General features: G+C 44.3%; 1 long non-coding RNA gene across 1 annotated transcript; it reads right to left on the reverse strand.

The window, feature by feature from the left end:
* Positions 1–13,070: 13,070 nt before the first annotated feature.
* On the reverse strand, positions 13,071–15,241 carry LOC128311032 (uncharacterized). Its single transcript, XR_008288950.1, has 2 exons — positions 14,940–15,241; positions 13,071–13,152 (listed from the first exon to the last, which is right to left on the reverse strand). It is a non-coding gene; the product is annotated as an uncharacterized LOC128311032 (long non-coding RNA).
* Positions 15,242–15,559: the final 318 nt, after the last annotated feature.

The raw sequence follows: 15,559 nt of genomic DNA on the forward strand, positions 1-15,559 counted from the left end.
GAGGACCCGGCTACAAGCCAACGAACCCCGACGATGGCTGACAACCACCAGGAACTGGAAGCAGCAGGGCGGGGCTCTTCCCTGAACTTTCAGGGGGAGCATGGCCCCCCCTGGCACCTTGGATCTGGACCTCCAGCCTTCAGATCTATGAGAGAATAAATTTCCCTCTTTCAAAGGCATCCAGCTTGGGTGGTGCTGACTTTTACCAACCCCCACAAAACATTCAGCCGATACCTGTGTTTCCAAGTTCGTCTACGACTCATTGGGAAAACCTGGAGTATGAAGACACACATAGGTAAGTGGTTGCTGAAAGGCTTCTGGGATGTGGTGGGGGAAGTGTGTAAGGCGCTCCGCTTCCCGGGCTCAGCTCCACGTCTTGAGTTCATCAGGCTGTGTGCGGTTCATGCCGCTCTGTGGTTTCAAGCAGGACGGCATGGGGAAGGGGGTGCCATCTCCAGGGAAGAGTTGGGGAGCAGGTTGAGAACACTGGGAAGTGAGGCTTCCTCACACAGTTCTGTTTACCCGTCATGTCACCCTCCCACCCTGGACAAGCAGGACCGTCACAGACTTCCAGAATCTCAGGAGAACGTGGCCTTTAATCCACGCTCCCCATTTTGCTCAAAGGGACCCTTGTGCTGGCAACATCCATGTGCTTGGCCAAGAAGCACACTAACTGGAGGTCAAAAGTAGGGAATTTACACAATTTGCACATTACAGCACCCACGGGCAGTTTCCCTGGGTTCAAGGGGTGAGGCAACAACGGGAAGCGAACAAAGGAAAACCATGGAACCTCTCGAGTGAGAACAAACACAAATTCTAGAACCTGGGAATTGGAGCCAATTGTGGAGTTGACTACTGAGTCAGTCAGTGTACACAGAGGATAGAACACAGGAAGAGGCTATGTAGAGAGGTGGGCCAGGTTAAGGGCCCAGGGCCTTGCAGAGGTGATAGGTCAGGGGTGAGAGGTCAAACCACATCAGTGGCTCTGCAGTGGGGAGCTGTGGCTGTACTCCATCAAAGACTTGGAGCCCAACCAGGAAAGAAATGTGTCTGTCTTTCCAGTGTCCTTAATTTTCTGTTGGGGTCTCCCGTTGGCTCAACCATCATGATTCCATCTGCCCAGGAAGTCCAGACAACACGGTCTGCAAGGTTCAGCCTCCCTGGTTACAGAAGGAAGGGGAGTGGACCCAAAATAGCAGACACGGCCACCAGCTGTCCTGAATGCTTCCATTTACTCCAAGTGCATTGAAATTAAATGGCATTGGTCCACATTTACCCCCGACCTTCTCCAGGGTAGGATCCATTTACTCCAAGTGCATTGAAATTAAATGTCATTGGTCCACATTTGCCCCCGACCTTCTCCAGGGTAGGTGTTGAACCTTCGTTATATCTGTAGCCACAGTTCCCAACACAGCACCTGACAAGTAATAATAGCACAGATAATATTAATAGGATCCTTACCATGAACCAGATTTCCATGCAAAGAGTGTTATCTACTGCACATATCCTCTTTGATTCTAATAATACTCTGTAAGTAAGCACTACATTAAATTTTAATGGATGACACAAACTTAAATGTGTTGCTCATATAAAAGGTTGCTGTCTATCAGACATTTCTCCTAGTTTCCACGCACCAATAGCTACAAGCCACGTGTGGCTATTGAGCACTTAATTTTGGCCAACTCCAAACTGAGATATGCTGAAAGTGTATAACATGCCCTGGGTTTCGAAGACTATGAGAAAAACCATATAAAATGCCTCATTACATTTTTCTAGTGATTACATTCAGTACGTATTGTGTGAAATACATTGTTAAAACTCATTTTATTTATATTTACCCTCTTAAGGTGGCCGCTGCAAACCTTAAAATTAAATATGTAGTTTGCACTTGTGCTTCGCCTTGTGTTTCTGCTGGAAACAGCTGCTTTAAGTACTTTGTGTGGACGTTAAGTGTCAGAAACTGAATTAGTACCTAGATCTCTCACTCAGAGGTTCATGGTTTAACCATCATGCTAGGCAATGTCTAAATTCTTAATAAATGAGTGAAAAAGGCAGAACTTACCACCTTGAGACCCTCCTATGTATGTGGCACTGTACTAGGTATTTTGTGTATCCTGCCCCAAAAAACCCTGTCTGATAGGTGTTACTATACCCATCTGTTACATGAGAAAAAATAGCTAATTTCACATAACATACTCTTTTTTTATATATTTATTCATATTTGAAGGAGAGAGAGAGAGACAGAGCGTGAACAGGGAAGGGGCAGAGAGAGAGAGGGAGACACAGAATCCGAATCAGGCTCCAGGGTCCAAGCTGTCAGCACAGAGCCTGATGTGAGGCTCAAACTCTTGAGCCTTGAGATCATGACCTGAGCTGAAGTCGGACGCTTAACCGACTGAGCCACCCAGGCGGCCCTCAATGTAACATGCTCTTAACTGCAAAACCATTAAATAGGCAACCGAAATGCAAATCTCAGACAGATTCTGAAGACTGTGGCAGCCTACGGTCTTGACCACAGTTATAGGACCTTCGTGGTGTGACTGCTTTAAAAACCAAATTGCAAGTGTGTTGAAATGTGAGATGAGAACAGGTAATGTGTTTCTGAACATACTCAACATGGTAGATTGTGGAGACACTTAATAACTTAGTCTATAATGGAGCATGATTAGCACTATAGAGAACTTCTCATCCATGAACTGGTGGATTAAGAGATATTAATAAGGAAATCTACATGATGAATAGCAGGATATGGAAGCATCTAGCCGGTCATCAATCACGGAGCATTCCCAACATATGAGACACATCCATCATGCAGCAGCCAGGGCTTGCACACACACGCTCACAAACACAGAAAACCCTCATACACAGGGGGGTGGGGGGTGGTTACTTCTCTACCACAGGAGACACTTCCATGGTAACTGGGAAAGACCCACAGAAGAACTCACTGCACAATTTGCTCATTGATGATATACCCCGAATCTGCAAGGGGCTATGAGTTTTGTAGGAAGCATAAAAAATAATTAAGTCCTTTTCAATCATCTTTTATTTATAGGTATCAAAACCTGTACCCGGGAATATATATTCAAGAATCCCAAACTAGGATATTTCCCTGCGATACTGTGACACTAGAGGACCAGACGCTGGTTTCGTGGTATATTTCCTGGGTTTTCCCTCGTCGCGTGGTTGCTGGCTTATTTTCCATGTGAACTCTTTGTGTTTCCCCACAATCTTTGCCTACACAGAAATACCGCTCTGTTTTAATTCACAGGGAATATTTCTGTTAAGTTACTGTTCTGTTAAAACAAGCGTGTTAATCACTAGCTTCAGAACAAGGAAACCCATTGTGCATGGACAGATTTTTAGCATCTATGAGACACTTCACGAGTGATGCCTTCTCGGCGTGTGAGAAAGACGCACAGTGATATGGTTGCGAATTTACTTTTTGAAGGTGCGAGGGCATCGTGGTGGTAGAATATGAAGACGAGTAGAGGGGGGCATGACCAAACACTCAAGAGAGGAGAATCAAAATTCCTTACCTGCAACAGCAGACACAGATCATAAAAATATTTCTAGTATGTTTTAGAACCCTTTTTGAGCTCATCGCTCAAATGAAGCCAAAAGGTGACAAAACCAGGTGTTGAATAAAGCATCGTCTGTGGTCAGGGGGTAGAATCGCGCCTCGATTCCAAATGTGTGCGTTCCAGACTGGCTTGATCACTTGGAGCCATAAGAACTATGGCCATTCTGTTTGCCCTGGGTTTTGCAACGTCAGGACTTCTTGCGATTTACCTTCAACATTTCCCCAACAGGAAACCCAGTATCCGAAATCATTTCCGTTCTCCTCTTTCCTTCTGGAAAGCATATGGCCTAATCTATCCTGCGAAAACTCCAATTTATTTTAGCATTCGTGAACCTTCACGACTAATTTCCTGAGCCAAACTATAATTACTTTAATTCTACACTGCTGGAGAGAATTTGAAAACAGGACTTCGTTAGAAGAAAATTAACTTATATAATGAGTGAAGAGATAACTCATATTAGCTGTAATTAAAGTATATTAACATTTTGGTTGCATATGAATAAAAAGCAGACACAATGAAAGCAGGTTTCTCATAAAGAGTCAATTTATGGAGATTTATGAAGATTTTAGGAACTTGCAAAATTTCATTACTTAACATCTCTATTAAGATCTTTACAAGCATGCATAATGAAAAGCCTAATAAAAGATTTAATAAATGGACTTTTGCTTGAAGTCGCACTGATTCAGTACGAGCAAAGGGTTTAAACCCATAAAGGAGATTAGAATGATAATTGTCAATTTAAAAATACATATGCTATCTCTGTGGCCAGAAATGGAGGAGAAAGTAGCGAACGGCATCCCCACCTAAGTAATTCCGGCTCGCCCTGCAACCTCAGTGTGGCAGCTACCTCAGGCTTCACTTACCTACCAATATCTAAACAACTACAAGGTCGGGGAAAATTACCATGAATCTGTAACTACTGCGAAACTATCTTTTCAGTCCTTCTCATGGGCATCAATACAAGATCTTTCAGCTCTCTGTGTGTCTCAAATGATTGTTCAACCCAGACAGTAGACGTCTGGGTCACCTTATTTACGTTAAACCAGAGGATGAAAAGGATTGGGTTCTTCTGCAGAAATGTGCTGTCTCCAAACCTACACAAGAGCCCAGTGGCTTGACTTTCAGTATTGCTCCCGAATGGCTCAAACTAAGTCACAGAGAAGCTCTTTGCCTAAAATGTGCCCAGAGGACACCAGAGTCTGGGTGTCTAATGTGGAGATGAGATTTGCAACCAACATTTACCATGGTGTCCCCCAATTTCCAAGAAAGCACGTGCCCCCCATGGCATGGCATTAAGAACCCACTACCCCCATCGTCCACAGGAAATTTTCTTCTTAACTGCAATTTGCCCACAGCCACATTCGAGACTGAGTCTTGTCATTCATACGTTGCCACCCTTTACAACTACCATTTCCTAAAAACTGTCAAAGAACAGTTATGCTCAGTCTACAAAAAATATGCTCTTGTAGATTTTCTAACAAAAAGGATACATATTTTCATAGAGAAAATGCCAGACTAAAGTTTGTGGAAATGTATTCCAGCTTCAGAATTCACACCTTGGCAATATGATATTGGGGGGGAAATGTAGTTCAGTTATTCATTAAAAAAATTTTTTTAATGTTTATTTATTTTTGACAGAGAGAGAGAGAGAGACACAGAGCATGAGCAGGGGAGGGGCAGAGAGGGAGACACAGAATCCAAAGCAGGGTCCAGGCTCCGAGCTGTCAGCACAGAGCCTGACGCGGGGCTCAAACTCACAGACTTCGGGATCATGACCTGAGCCGAAGTCAGATGCTCAACCGACTGAGCCACCCAGACACCACAGTTATTCACTTGCAAAGCTAAAAGGAACAGTGCTTTTAGTAGACAAATTCTTGTTTCCACATGTGTTGTCTGTCAGACTCCTTGAAAATATTTGTTGAATGGTATTCTTAAATCTCTGGGCGTTCCTCGGTGGCTCAGTTGGTTGAGCATCTGAATTTTGATTTCGGCTCAGGTCACGATCCCAGGGTCATGGGATCAAGCCCCCCATAGGACTCCATGCTCAGCATGGAGCCTGCTTAAGATTCTCTCTCTCTCCTTTTGCCATTCCCCTGCTCTCTCTCTCTCTCTCTCTCTCTCTGTCTTAAAAACAAAACAAACAAACAAAAACCCTCTGAATTGTATTGCTATTGATACCAGGAAGTGCAGAAATCAGATAATAGAATTCTCAGAGAACTCACAGAATAAATGGCAATTTAAAAGCAGACAGAAAATTGTCAAAGAAAGATGAGAAAAACTTATTGAAGATCTTCTGATATATGGTCAGAAAAAAACATCCTGACCAATCCTAATGTGGCAGAACCACTATAATTCTGAATAGGATGTGTATTTCAAAAGATATGTTTTAAATGCTTAACTGAAAGGGTCAAAAATTAAGGAGCAAAGTGGTAGAAAACCAGAGAGATAAAAAAGTAACAAGGTAGGAGCTTCGCCCGGGGGATTCTTCGGTGCATGTGATGCTGTTACAAGATGCCCCAAGTTTTCTCCAGGTGTGACTTTGACGGCAGAGAGAGGAGCCCAGAGATCTCCGAGTCCTCACAATACAGAGCCTACTTGTTATAAAGAGATTCAGGTTACAGACTTCCTTGTAAGTGATCATTGAACTTATTTTTAAATAATCCTGTGTTTGCACTGGACAGTCGCAAAAGCAACTACTTGAGAGAAACATGCCTTCAACCCATGACCCAAGTGTTTCCAAAGATAAAGTACCACTGAATGTAAACACGATAAAACACACACATACGCACACACTCAGGAAAATAGACAGCACGAGTAAGAACTAGAAGAAGCCATAGCAGAAAAATCAGACACACAGAAAGATAGGGCGCTAAGCACAAATGAGTAAAGAGAAGATTGGCATGTGAACAGCATTCACATTCGAAAATTTTATTTATCAGAACCATACAGAAAGGGTCATGCATCTTGTTTAATAAATAGCACACTTCCCCTAAGATAACCAGTGTTCCTCTATATTATTTTCTGAAACATGTAAAGGCTTACCATTCATATTTAAGTCTCTACTTATCTGCAATTGATTTTTATATAAGGTTTGTGGACACCTAATTTCCTCTCTCTTTATATGTGTAAACAAGGTATCCTTTCTAAATGTGATCACTGGAAAAGAGTCCATAAAAATAAATTCATGGCAAATCTATTCTGGTTTACCTTATTTTCTGTGTATTTAGAAGACTTAGGATTCACATATTTGCAGCACCAAGGAAGCAAATGGAAAAGCCTCAGACAGATTTGAAAGATAATAGGGGAATCGTGCAAAGATTAGATTTTCGGTGAGAGCCAAGTAGACTTTTATGGGCAGAACGTTTTTCAAGGGAGACAAAGTAGACCCCGTGTTGGAATCAAGGTCAGATTTTCTCCGAGATCAGCGGGTTCCATGTGGTAGGAACTTTGCCGTACACAAATGCGTCACCAAGGCAGGTTGTACAGTGTTGGGATGGTACTGGTGACACATCCGTTGGAAGCTGAGTCGGTAAAGAGATGAGCTTCAAGTTCGACCATGTTGTTAAAGATACTGAAATGTCCTCCTTGGTCATGGTAATTGGCTCTGATGTAAGGCATTGGTGTCTAGATGGCTCCATTGGTATTTACAGGCAGGGGGCTCCCTGCTTCCCTCCTACAATTCCCACGGACCTCTGAGCACCAAGACATGAGGTCTGACTTGTGTGTCAGCGACCAATGTGAGGGAAGCCTCAGCGAGACTCAGGAGCTCCAAAGTCAGCCCATGGACTCACTCCACCCAAAAGTTGCTTTTACACATGGCTAATGTTAGCTCTCACTACTAACACTTCTTGCACAAAACTGTGTGGCAGAAAAAAGACGCAGCCCTGCAGGGCACACCCACTCCTAGTGCAACCATCTACCCCCATTCCGTGTGTCTGGAAAGGAGCTTGTTAATTGTCCACTTAGAGTGCTTATTCCATTACCTTATTGGACAAAACCTTGTCGCGTGCCCCCATGTGCCTCTGGAAAGCCTTCCCAGACCCCCAAGTCCAAAGGTGTAACCGGCAGCTTTTCTTAATCCTACTCTTTAGCTGAAGACTGGAGCAGTGAGCGGATCAGGACTCTGCTACTCGCAGTGACAAGATCGTCGACGGAAATAAAAACCTGTTTTTTGTTACTTTGTCCTTTTTCACAGGAGGCTGTTTTAATAACTGACGGCTGACTGAAAATGTTGCGTACATCAGAAATCCTTCCTGCCTCCCGTTTCCAGCCAGGCAAAGGCAGCCCGCTGAAACATTCCAGTAGACATTTGAGTTCTGTGCTGGATACGTCTCTTATGTCTTATTGCCCGCACATGCCGAAGAGTTCAAGAGGTGATTAAAAATGATTATAATTGGTTTTCTCAGGTCTCTATACCTTGATAATCTGGGCTCACATTTTAGTGCTTTCAAGAGGATGTCTGCAATTATGCCTGCTGCTCATTATTTTGGGGAAATATGTTCTATTTTTACATCCTATGGTAAGTAGCAGGACGTTCAAAGGTTACAATTAAGCGTGGAGGTAACCTAGCATTAGGTCCTGCAATGTCTGTTTTGACAAATCTAATTACAAGCTTGGCGATGCCCACTCAGGTTACACCTGGACAAGAAAATGCAAAGGTATCTTCTTTGTCAAAACACTCGTGTCCTTACTGAGAATGCCGGAGAACGACCCCGTGACACTTACAGCAAAAACGCGCCTATTTTCGGAGGGGCTTTGCAAAACGCGCTTTCCTTTGCTTTCACATAAGAAAGACCCTTCTGAAGTGGCACAGAGTCAAAGCGTTCACCAAGTGACTTCAAATGGTAGAATTACTACTTTCTCAGCAAAGTGCTGGATGAGGAACTTTAATTTTCTGAGTCTTTGGCAAACGTGACCACAGGAAATAAGTCATCGATCTTCTCACTGCCGACTCAGATCAGGGCTTCAGCAGGAATTGGTGACGGCCCTGCCCCCCACGGTCCCCCCAGGAGGGCAGATAGTCATTTACCTTCTGGCCACACCTTCTCCACTTACACCCCTCCTTCCTTAAATAAGTGTTTAACATCTTACTTTCGTGAACAACAACAAAAAAGAAAGCACACTAAGTTACTCCGATCGGCCACTCCCTTCCCCAAGGACGTGAGAATGTGGGATGGTGTTTCTACGCCTGAACTATTTTGACTGCTCTAGCAGACTTAACCCGTTAAGCCAGTCCAACTTGGCCAGGCTGAGGAAGGGTGTTGAGACAAGATGGTGGTGTGCACGCAGGAAGAGGTGCCTTTCACGACAGCGTGTTGGGGGTAGGAGCGTGAGGAGGGTTCTCTCCACCTAGACCTGCAGATTTGCAAAGGCCCCTCCACTGAGCATTTTAAGCAAAGGACATCTGGTTTCTTCAGATTTCCCAAACCGTAAAACCAAGCAACCCTCCTCATACTTAGCAGGTACGTGAAATGGAATTCATTTCGATGGTTGATGAATTGGATGTACCCAAGCAAATTGAGCCAAACCGAAATTGTCACCCACCATTCAGAGCCGGTCAGATCTCCAAACTGAAATTTGAAGGAAAACTTTACTTTGATTTCATTACACTGTAAAAGAAACCAATAATTTTCTCCTCTCAAAACAAAATGGACGGAGTGTAGACGAGGGCCCATGCCACCTCTAGATAGATAGAAACGGAGCAAGGACGATCGACATTTTTCTGGACCAAACCCGAACCAACACACTTGCCAATACTTTCTTTGATTCAGATCTACCTGGCTAATTCCAGCTGGGACAGGAGACACAGATGGTCATATTTGTTGCTGCCTCTGGTCTGATTTCCTGGAGCTTTTCCTTAAACGGGAAGGCTGACTGAGATGCCTCTGTTGTCTGTACGGCTGAGGAAAGGGGGTAGCAAGAAGTCAGGGGCCAAGAATGACCCACGTGGTAATTAGTGTATTAGAGTTAGAAACATCAACATAAACTCATGCTTCACTTGACGTAGACACAGATGGTCACATATGGAAATAGTTACAGACTTACAGGGTTAACGTATTCATGTGTGTCTTTATGCTTTGTCAGCCTGGACGAGAAGCAAGGATTCCCCAGTAGCAGTCAACACACAAGTGTCCACATTTTGTTTCTAATACCATTCTCCCATAAAAGGGACCAGGGCTCCTTGGAGAAATGGTGAGTTCTAGGATAAGTGAAGGAAATATTCCATAGGAACCTAGATAATGTTATAGTATCAGAAAGTAAGGAAGAAGATGTGATACACACACACACACACACATATACAAATATGGAATACTACTCAGCGACGAAAAATGAAATCTTGCCATTTGCAACAATGTGGATGGAATTAGAGGGTATTAGGCTAAGTGAAATAAGTCAGTCAGAGAAAGACAGATACCATATGATTTCACTCATATGTGAAATTTGAGAAACACAACAGATGGACATAGGGGAAGGGAAGGAAAAATAAGATAAAACAGAGAGGGAGGTAAACCACAAGAGACTCTTAAATACAGAGAACAGGGGAGCTGGGTGGCTCAGTCAAGCATCTGACTTCAGCTCAGGTCACGATCTTGCGGTTCGTGAGTTCGAGCCCCATGTCGGGCTCCGTTCTGACAGCTCAGAGCCTGGAGCCTGCTTCAGATTCTGTGTCTCCCTCTCTCTCTCTGCTCCTCCCCTGCTCATGCTCTGTCTCTCTCTCTCTCTCTCTCAAAAAAAAATAAAATAAATAAACATTAAAAAAGATTTTAAAAAATAAATACAGAAAACAAACTGAGGGTCACTGGAGGGGAGGTGAGTCAGGGATAGGCTAAATGGGTGAGGGGCACTAAGGAGGGCATTTATATGGGATGAGCACTGGGTGTTACATGTAAGAGAGGAATCGCTGGGTTCTACTCCTGAAACTGTTACTACATGGTATATTAATTAACTTGAATTTAAATAAATAAATTTAAAAAATAAAATAATAAAATAAATTACTTCATTCCCTCCCATTGGGAATCACCTAAAAAAAAAAAACAGAAAGAAAGAAGAGAAAAGAGAAAAAGGATAAAGAAAAAAGGAGGTAAGGAAGTTCTCGAAACAATGTAGAGGGCAAGTCAGAAACACAAGACCAGCTGAAGGAGTTCTCAATGTACTAATTTGGAAGAATACGGGCACCAGAACATAAAAAGTATTACTGGGTTACACTCAGAGGATAAAATAAATATGTGTCAGTCCACACTAACATCAATAAATGATGGAGTAACGGGCCGCCTGGGGGGCTCAGTCGGTTAAGCGTCCAACTTCGGCTCAGGTCACGATCTCACCGTCCATGAGTTCGAGCCCCGCGTCGGGCTCTGTGCTGACGGCTCGAGCCTGGAGTCCGCTTAAATAAACATTAAAAATAAAAAAAATAAATTATGGAACAAGTAAATGAATTGTGAGGAGAATATAAATCTGTCAGGCAGAGGACAAGGAGCTTCCATACCTCCCTAGTCCCTAATGTGGGCGGGGCAAAGCGACTTCCTTCCAAAGAGATCAGAAAAGAAAGGCCGGGGAAATTCTGGTAAGTTCTCTGTGCGGAAACCCAACAAACATGCCTCTTTCAGACGATCGAGATTGGCATCAGGAAGCTAAGACATGTTGATGGTACGTGTCCTTGGCGTGAGATAGTGAAAATGACACTCTGCACGGTGATTTTTCCCCCCCCAAGAATACCCAACCCTAGTGTAACAATGAGAAAAACAAAAGATGAATCCCAAGTGAGGGACATTCTATGAAACACCTGACCAGCCCTCAAGACTGTCACAGTCATCCAAACCAAGGGCAGTCTAGGAAAATGTCACAGCCAAGAGGGACCCGCGGAGACACGTAGACTCAAGTGTAACACAGAACAGAAAGGAGGGAATAGGTAAAAACTAGGGAAATCTGAGAACAGTAAGGGCTTTAGTTAGCAGCAAAGCAATAATAATGTACTGTTCTTTACAGGATGCAACACTAATCAGTAATTGTGACACATGTGCCCTACTGGTAAATTGCTTAAAATGGGGGTAATTGAATGTGAGGTCCATGTAAACTGTGCATTCTTTCCAAATTCGTGGTAAATCTAAAACTCTTCTACATTGAAAAGTGCATTCGAAAAGGCAACGCCTGGGTCGTGGGCTTAGAGACGGTCAGCAGAGCCACGGGGAAGGGCCAGCAGCCAGCGGGAGAGAGCCAGGCGAGAAAACACGTGCAGCTTTTTCAAAGCGAGAGTCGAGGTGGCTTCCTTTCCTGTGTCCACTCGGCCTCAAGCATTTGCATGGAAACAAGATTTTGAGAAGGCTGCTTTCTCCGTGCGCTTCCCCCCGTGTAACTGAGCAAAGAGGCTGTCGGGAGCATGGTCACATTTTTATCGAGATGTGCGGGAATGTGTCAGCGTTGTCTCCACGGGCTGAAGCCACACGCTCACCTACCTGTCCGGCAATAGGATGTGGGGACAGGACACTCGGGGCGCCCTCAGCCCAGGGAGGCGGGATCTGGCCACACTCCCATGGGCCTGAAGCTCACTGTACTCCCTGACACGTCTGCTCACCCCCGAGGAGCTGGCAGGGACTTTTCTCTTCTGTCCCCACGCGTGGATAACTGCCTCCTGACAGGCGCCGTTTGGACAAGTACAGGCTGACTGTGATATACAAAGGGCTCACGTTTGGATGAAGCAAGTCGGTTTCCCCTCCCATGTCCATGTGTGTCTTGGGGCACAGCCTCCGTGCTTCCTAAGACACCCCTCACAATTGCTAAATGAACCTGCACCAAAAACCTGGTCTGTTTCCATAGACACAAAATCTGGAGGGTCCCCGCCGGTCCACGGGCCCAGTGTTATCTGTCAACGATCTCTGATGCGGGGGTGATGAGCGTGTCCCTGCTGCTTTGCCTCTGCTTATCACCGCACACACTCTTGTGGAGTTATTCCGGACTCACAAGCATTTCGAAACGCAAGACACATTGATTTCCTCATTATGTCGGGAAATGGCAAGTGAAGCAAATTTCTAAACCCTTTCAAGCTCCGAGGTCTGTTCGGAAGTGATAAGGCAGGACACCACGGTGAGTCGTTGTGCTGAGATCGTCCTCGACGGAAGGACTTTTGTCCTGGAACGTCTTCCTCTGTCCACCAGGCACCGGGAGACGCGGGAAGGGGAGACGGGGCTCAAGGGCTAGTTCACCGAGCATGTGCCTCCAGACTTCACACGGCGACAGGCGGGGACAAGGCTCCTCGCTCAGCTGTTCCACACTGACCTGCTCCCTGCGCACTTTCCCTGACTTCCTGTAAAAGTTCACTTCAACACAGAGATTAATTATTCTCATTAAGCACAGATGCATGATGGCTGTAGCCAACGTGCCATTGGGACTTTTAAAATCCAGTGTTAAATGTGCGAATTGCCCGGTGACGTGAAAACGTGTCATTCCTTATCACCTAAGGAGGGGAGGTCATCAAAAACAGGACGATGGCGGTCCGACTCAAAATGTTTCTTCTACGGGCCACCACGAGACATTCATCTTACAGATGCACTTTGCAGAGCAGGAATGCCAGAGGCTGGTAAGGGAAAGAAAGAAGAAGGATAACAGTGGCTTGGAGAATTATAAATTAAAAGGACAGTAGTGGGTGATCTGAAAGGTCAAAGGAATAAAAAGGAGGTCTTCTGAGAAGAATCCATTTCAGAACCGTGAGTGAAATTCTCTACGGGAAGTGGGAGAAATTTCATTCATGGTTGGGGTCCTTCTGACATTTCCATTAACTGAAAAAATATATATAAAGAATCTAATCTGTACATATTTGCTTTATAAGTAAGAGAGGACAGCACGTTAAATGCCCTTGGACGGTATAATTAAACAGGATACAAAATACTGATTAGACCATAACCTGGTGCTTTTTTTGGTTTTTTTTCTGTTTAATTTCAGTAAGAATCTAAACAACCATGGACCATTGTGTGCGGCCCATTTCTGCTGAGTCAGAAGGGACTGAAAACACTGCAACAGACAGGCAATTGGTTCCTAAAATTTTTGAAAGTTTTCATTTGTTTTAAGTCAATGTCATTTAATAGCTGTTAATTAAAGATAGAGTCAGGGTGCCTGGGTGGCTCAGTCAGTTAAACGTCCGACTTCGGCTCAGGTCATGATCTTGCGGTCTGTGAGTTCGAGCCCCATGTCGGGCTCTGTGCTGACAGCTCAGAGCCTGGAACCTGCTTCACATTCTGTGTCTCCCTCTCTCTCTGCCCCTCCCCCATTTGTAGTCTGTCTCTCTCTCTCTCAAAAATACATAAATGTTAAAAAAAATTTTTTTAAAGATACAGGCAATACACCCCTATGTAAACACAGGGCTTGGAATAAATGAAGCTGAAGTGCTTGTTGCTATCTCCTAAGCCTGTGATATTATGTATATGACCATTCAACTCACATTCTTCCACATCCTAAATTCTACTCCTATTTTTTAGTGAAACAACCAGGAGTTTCAGGAAGGATAGACAGCCCCCCGGCTGGGCTACCATCCACTCCAGGTAAAGATCAGCGTGGAGTAGAGACAGGGGTCATCACTGGGTGTGCTGAGTTCAGGAAGCCCCTCTGCATGTCTCAGATTCTAAGACCTAACTGCTACACTCCCTTCCCACATGAATAACCCAAGGAGTAGAGCGTTAAACAACCAAGTTTATGAAGCTACTCATCTTAGAGCTGAGACTCAAGCCCAGGTTTCCTGGAGTTCACACCCTCAGGAGGACACGGTGGCCATGCACACCCCCACGTGATCCCCATTCGTCCTACGACATCACAAAGAGTCAAGGAAGGACTCTCTAAAATCATAAGCCCAGATTACCCTTGAGAGATAAAACTCACAATTTAATTAACTACATCATTGCATTTATTTATGCTAGATGGGGGCTTTGCTTTCAGTAATTGCCTTTCTTAATTTTTACTTTAAGACAGCCTGTTTTGAGTTGATGGGATTCTTTATTTTGTGGCATTGAATCCGGGCAGAAAAGAAATGTACACTCATAGTAAATGCCTCTGATGAGTACTGTGAATTTGTGGATCCTGACGTACACGTGTCATGTTGTGTTCCATTTGGATTCTGGTGATCATGGGTCTTTTCTCGGGATGTGTTAAAACAGAGATGCCAGGAAATTCAAATTTTTTCTGCAAAACGAGCCACACCAAAACAGGTCTAACATGACTGTTTTCAATATCCTTGCCTTCCCTAAAATAACGTATAAATAACAATACTTTGTCAGAACGCCTCTGCGATGTTACATATTATCTTGGCCTTCATGATGTCAAGTTTGTAAAAATTCTCGAAAGAGGAATGTGCTACACATATTACTTGCTCACTTGAGGCTTACGTGTTGAGCGCCCAGGGGGGGACCGGAGATGAGGGGGCGCACCGGCCTCGAAGAGGCTGCATTTCTTCTGAGCTCACTTCTTGCTGTTGGGGAATCTAACGGTAGCCAAGTCGTTCAACAACCAGGCAGACAACGACCAGAGGGGGCGCTATACATGGGTGAATCAAATAAATAAGGAGAGTAATGAATGTATGTTTCTTTTTCTTGTAACAGTATAAGCAAATGGGGTGCAGAGTCAGAGAATGGCCCCCCAAAACACCCTCATATACACACTGCACACACACACACGCACACCCATCCCCACACACAAATGGCTGCATCTACATTATTTGACCAAACATGTGAGACTCTAGGGCATGATCAGAATTCTGAGCTCCAAGTTCAGAGCTTTGGGGAGATTATGTTCATTTCAAGGAAATAAAATATCTACTTATTTCAAATCATGAAAATCACTGTCTTCGTCCGGAAATAGAGGAAATGCAATCAAGGTGCTAAGCCCCACTCGTCATGTAGCCCTGTGAAAGCGTCCCGATCATCAGAAATAATTCCGAGAAGTCCCTGAAGATGAAGAACAGGTCACAAATGGAGAACAATTTTCTTCCTTACAAT

The sequence above is a fragment of the Acinonyx jubatus genome, chromosome B4 (assembly GCF_027475565.1).
Source record: "Acinonyx jubatus isolate Ajub_Pintada_27869175 chromosome B4, VMU_Ajub_asm_v1.0, whole genome shotgun sequence".
NCBI lineage: Eukaryota > Metazoa > Chordata > Mammalia > Carnivora > Felidae > Acinonyx > Acinonyx jubatus.